This window comes from Parasteatoda tepidariorum, chromosome 3 (assembly GCF_043381705.1).
Source record: "Parasteatoda tepidariorum isolate YZ-2023 chromosome 3, CAS_Ptep_4.0, whole genome shotgun sequence".
Taxonomy (NCBI): domain Eukaryota; kingdom Metazoa; phylum Arthropoda; class Arachnida; order Araneae; family Theridiidae; genus Parasteatoda; species Parasteatoda tepidariorum.
The window spans coordinates 80994950-81000148 of NC_092206.1; positions in this window are offsets into that span (position 1 = coordinate 80994950).

Here is a 5199-nt window from a genome sequence, read left to right on the forward strand (position 1 = left end):
GAGAGAACAAAGAAAACAAATATTACAAAGCTTTGCGACAAATTTAATAAAAAATAAAAAAAAAAACGTTTTTGTGTTTTTAATGAGTGAAAGCAAAGCTTGCTATTTAATGAAGAATGGCTTGAGGCTTTTTAAAGGGAATTTTTTGTTTCATTTACTTACGAAAAATAGTAAATATATTTATTGGCTGTTTTTAGAACTTACCTTTTTTTAAATGCTCAAATTTATTCCTCTAACAAGTTTAGTAAAGGTAAAAAATGCACATTACTAGCAAGATTCACAATTTTAATAACAAAACAAAAGCATGAAATTATATATTTGATAATTTTGCAAAAGTGTTATCAAAGCATTGTATTTATTTTATCATAGTTAATGAAGTATTGATCTATTAGAAGTCGTCACCAAAACGTTTAGTTTGCCAAATTTTTGGTAGCCTGCAAGTAATTTTGCTTAAACGGTTTTTTTAAAAAAACGATAAGCTTAATAAATTTGATATCAAATCATTAAATTACGATAAAACAGCTGTTCTTTGTCTACTTGAATTGAAATTTTTGACTGTTAATTTAGAATTAAGACAAGCAGACACTACATTTAGCTATTAATAAAAGAATATTTAACAGGTAAAATATCTTTGTAACAATTTAAAATTTTTTCTCTGATTACTAAAAAATTTAGATTTTTTGGGGACATTTACGAGCATATAGTTGTCGGGCCAATTAGAAAGAGCTAGCAACAATGTTCTGAATGAAACTGTACCAAAGAGACGAGACAGTTTTTATAAAATTTATTTATTCACCAACTTTGCATCAATAAGCAAATATAAATTTAAATGTCCGTAACGGGTTAGTATAAACGTAAGAGAAGTTTAACCCGCCATCTATATATATATATATATATATATATATCCACATATATATATATATCCACATATATATATACATCCAGTTTTATTTAACTTTTATAGGTTTAGATGAAAGATTTTGATTATTAAAAAGATCTTTCGATTTGAAAGTTTTTTTTTTTATCGAAATACCAGTATTGAGTCTCAGGAGTTCAGACTTAACTGAACTAAGCCTTAAATGTGTGTACTCAAATGCATTATCTAAGTTTGGTTTTGTATAATGTGCGTACAATATTTTTTAATGGTTCCAGCCGTTATTAGAACCCAACCTTTTATCTACTTATCGGCAATAAAAACCATATGTTGGTGACGGTTTTTTCGAGTTAATACCCACACAAACACCAATAACTGATGAGTACAAATTTTAATATCGCAACGCATTGTAAAAAATATATATCGTGATATTTTCCCTATTAATCTAATTTCTACATTGTTTTCAATATTTCTGTTACCCAAATAAAATGTAGCAACATTCAAAATAATGTGGTATTCAATAATTTTCGCTTTGTATAATATTCACGATATTGTCATTTTCGATGCACCTATGTAAATTATCGGTAGCTAGAGATCTGTGTAAATTAGAACATAGAGTTGTTCCTGTTAGTAAACTTGGCTTCATAATACCAATAACCGATTAGCACTGATTTATAATATTTTCATATTTATAGTATTTTCATTTTCATTTCATAGTATCTTCATTTTCATTTTATAGTATTTTCATTTTATATTTATAATATTTTCAAATTTACAATTTTTTATTTTACGGTTAATAAATAATTAGTGTTCATTATTAATAGTTGGTATTTAGATATTTTAAGATTGGAATTTAACCTAATTAAAAGCCTTGAAATTGAAATGCCGTTTGCTTTAATAAGAATAAGCACACTTATGTCTGACATTGAAATATAATACATATTTCTTGAATTTCTGATAACTTAGGTTAGCCTGCATATTCTCTTCCGCACTTAAACTATGAGATTAGTGAGCTTAAACTCTCTCAGTGGCGTGACAGCCCATAGAGGGCCAAGGCCTACTGTGCCCATCTCAGTTTTCTTGACCTCGGGCTCTGGGGTGCAGGAGCAGATGTTCCGGTTAGGTGGTCAGTGAGCTTAAAGGATATTTAATTTTTCTAGTAGTTTGGACTGTTTTTGCTTGCTTTTTTTTTTTGTTTTTGTTTTTGTTTTCTTAAGGTTTTGTAAAAATGCTGTTTCAAATGACAACATACGTTTTAATCGATGCTTTTTTTTGAAGAAAAAAAACTTAGAAATGAATTTTTAACGTTTTAATTTTATTCATCAATGAAATTTCGTATTTTCGATACTGTGCCTGAACCGCAAAGAGGTGTTGGTTTATAAACTACCCCTTGAAAATTTGAAAACTTCTAAAAAAGATACACAATCCGAATAGGTGCTCCTATTCTCGGGTTATTAGCGAACATATAGCAAGTTAATGATAGACTTTTCGCTTTTATATATAAAGAGACTAGCAGAATATCCGTTCTCCGTACGGAATGAGAAAAAAAACAGAAAATAATCAATAAATCAGTACTAAACAGCCATGTACAAAAAATAAAATGCATATATACTGACACAATTAATAAAAGCTAAAATGATTCCAATTATACATTTACTTACTATCAGTTTCAACATTTCCCGGTAAATTTTCGTTACTAAACTATGCAATTTTTTTCCTAGTTTATCTCATCAGAAAAAAAAAGATTAACTGTATTCCGTAACTTCTGGTATGATGCTATTCCTCCAACTGACACTAACTCATATCAGCGAAAATATACTGCTTTCAAATAAAAAAAATCTCCGATACTTATCCCTTTCAAGGAGCCGTAAGACATCTATCTCCACACTATCAATATTGGCTCAGTATTGGTTCAGTTTCAATACTCACCAAACATTACTTTGTTTGTAGCTTTATTAGTATATTTGGTACCTATTACATGCCCTCCAATTGTTCAGAATATTCGTATCCAGAAACACTCGAGCAGCTCCCCCTATGTAATTGCAATTAGAAAACGCATTATGTCTTACGAGTGTTTGTGTTAATATGTAAATGTTTGTGTTACGTCCTAATAAATGTTTCTAAAAGTAACAATTCGTTTGTCAATTCGGAAGTAATTAGTTTCGTAACACCAATAGCTGAACTTTGAGCCAAATATATTTATCAGTGGTAGCTAATTAAAAGCAAAGTCTTTTAAACAAATAAAATTCTTACAAAATCTTCATTTTAATTTGTTCTTTTCGAAGGAAACGAAATTTTCCAATTTTTCTCATAGGATTACCATTATGCATTGTTGCAATTTAAACTGCAAATGCTTTTTCTTTTCAATTATTCACGTGATAAGAGTAATGTTTGGTAGACTAAATCTTTATTTCAAAAAAAATGAGTTTCACTGGAAGTTAATTGCAAGTTGTTTAACAATTATTTATTTTCAAATTATAATAACAGGTAAAATCAAGGAGGAGGGTGACGTCACCGGATTAGTATTTTAAAATATATCTGAAACCACGTGCTTATTTTGTTTATGTACTCCATCGTAAGTTAAGAAAAGACCATTGTGATATAAGATTTAAATAAACATTCGTGACTGCATATTATTCCATTTTATTTAATTATCAAATTATATAAATATGCCTTTCAAACAATAAAAGAGTTTTTAGTAGTTAAACTACTTGGACAGAAATTTAATTCCTGCTATTTTTTGTGACATATATCATAGAATAATTTAAAAAAATATTATAGTTTCGTAATGGAAATTTTATAATTTCGTAATAGTTACTGGAATTACAGACTTGGTGACATATTTCAATGAATAAGGAGAACACAGTGACAAAGAAAATAACTATATAATAGTACAATATTATTACATTTGATTGGACCAATAAAGGTGACGCGTCTAATGCTGAGATGTCATTAACAAACCAAATGAAAGATCGAGAATTTCTTTTAATTTTGTAATTTTTTTAAAATTATTTTTTATTATTTTTTTTATTATTATTATTTTTAATTTACCGTAAAGGAAAATCGTCTGCAAGAAATGATATCTATTATTATTTCATCAGTTGGCTCTATGATATCTATTATTATTTCATCAGTTGGCTCTTGGCATTTCCGGCAAAATTAAATTACTAGTGCACTTTAGCATCCAAATAGAGTTTCGGTGCTGCCATCTAGTGTGGCAGAAACTAGACGCCCAAATTAACATGACCAACGGTATCTCACCCATTATGGTGGTCCTGTAAGAGTGGATACCACCTCTGGAGAACGCACTAGGTCTGCTCATCGGCAAGACCAATTGTGCGGCTCATTGGAAATAAATTATTTCATCAGTTTCTTTAAATGCAAACAGAGAGACATATATTTGTTAAGATTTTTAGATATTATTCTTATTAATTTTTACAACAAAACAATTGATTTTATTTAATAAGTTTAATTTTCCTCATTTCACATGATTTAAGAAAGCAAGCAAAAGGAAGGCTGCGCAACATGCCGTTTCAAGAGTTGGCGATGTTGATATACGTTCGTGCTTGGAAATTTATCAACCATTTGTAACGTTCACTTAGATTCAAACAGGCTCTCTTCATTAGGATAATTGTTTTTTCTTAACTTGCAAGAGAGTGTAGTTACTCTTTAGACAAAAAGTCATTGGTAATTTTAAAAAAGTTATATTCAAATGTGAAAATTTCGTTAGAAAATTACTTAATTGTGATAAATCTCGAGTATATATCATGTGAAACCCTCAATCAAATATGTAACCCACAATTCAATGTTCAATAATGCTGAGTAAAATCAATCTTTATTTTGAAGAGTTGATGTTCGCAAACCCTTTTTTTTTTTTATCTAATAATGCAAAGTCACGAAAAAGAACAATCCACGTGAACGTTTCAAATATTGAAATTGTTTTTTTAATTTTTAAATAGTCTCGTTATATGTTTTCCAGTTTTGTGCATAAGTGCGTATTGTTAATTAATGCCTATCTGTTGAATACTAATAATTCCTTTACCTTGTACGCAAAACGAGTGTTCAGCTAGTTAGGAATAAAATTGTTGTTATTAGAATCTTTTAGTTGTTTAAAATCTTATATTTCTGATAGCAGGAAGCATATTTGATACAAAAATGCTCATTGATATTCGTTAAATTATGAATAAAATTGAAAAAATAGTTTGTTTGTTTACTTCAGTTTTCTATGAAAAGGAATGGACGAATAATGAATGAATCATTAAACAAACAAAAATAAAATGGAACTTTAATGAACGTATCTGATCTAAAAAATGAACACAAAATTC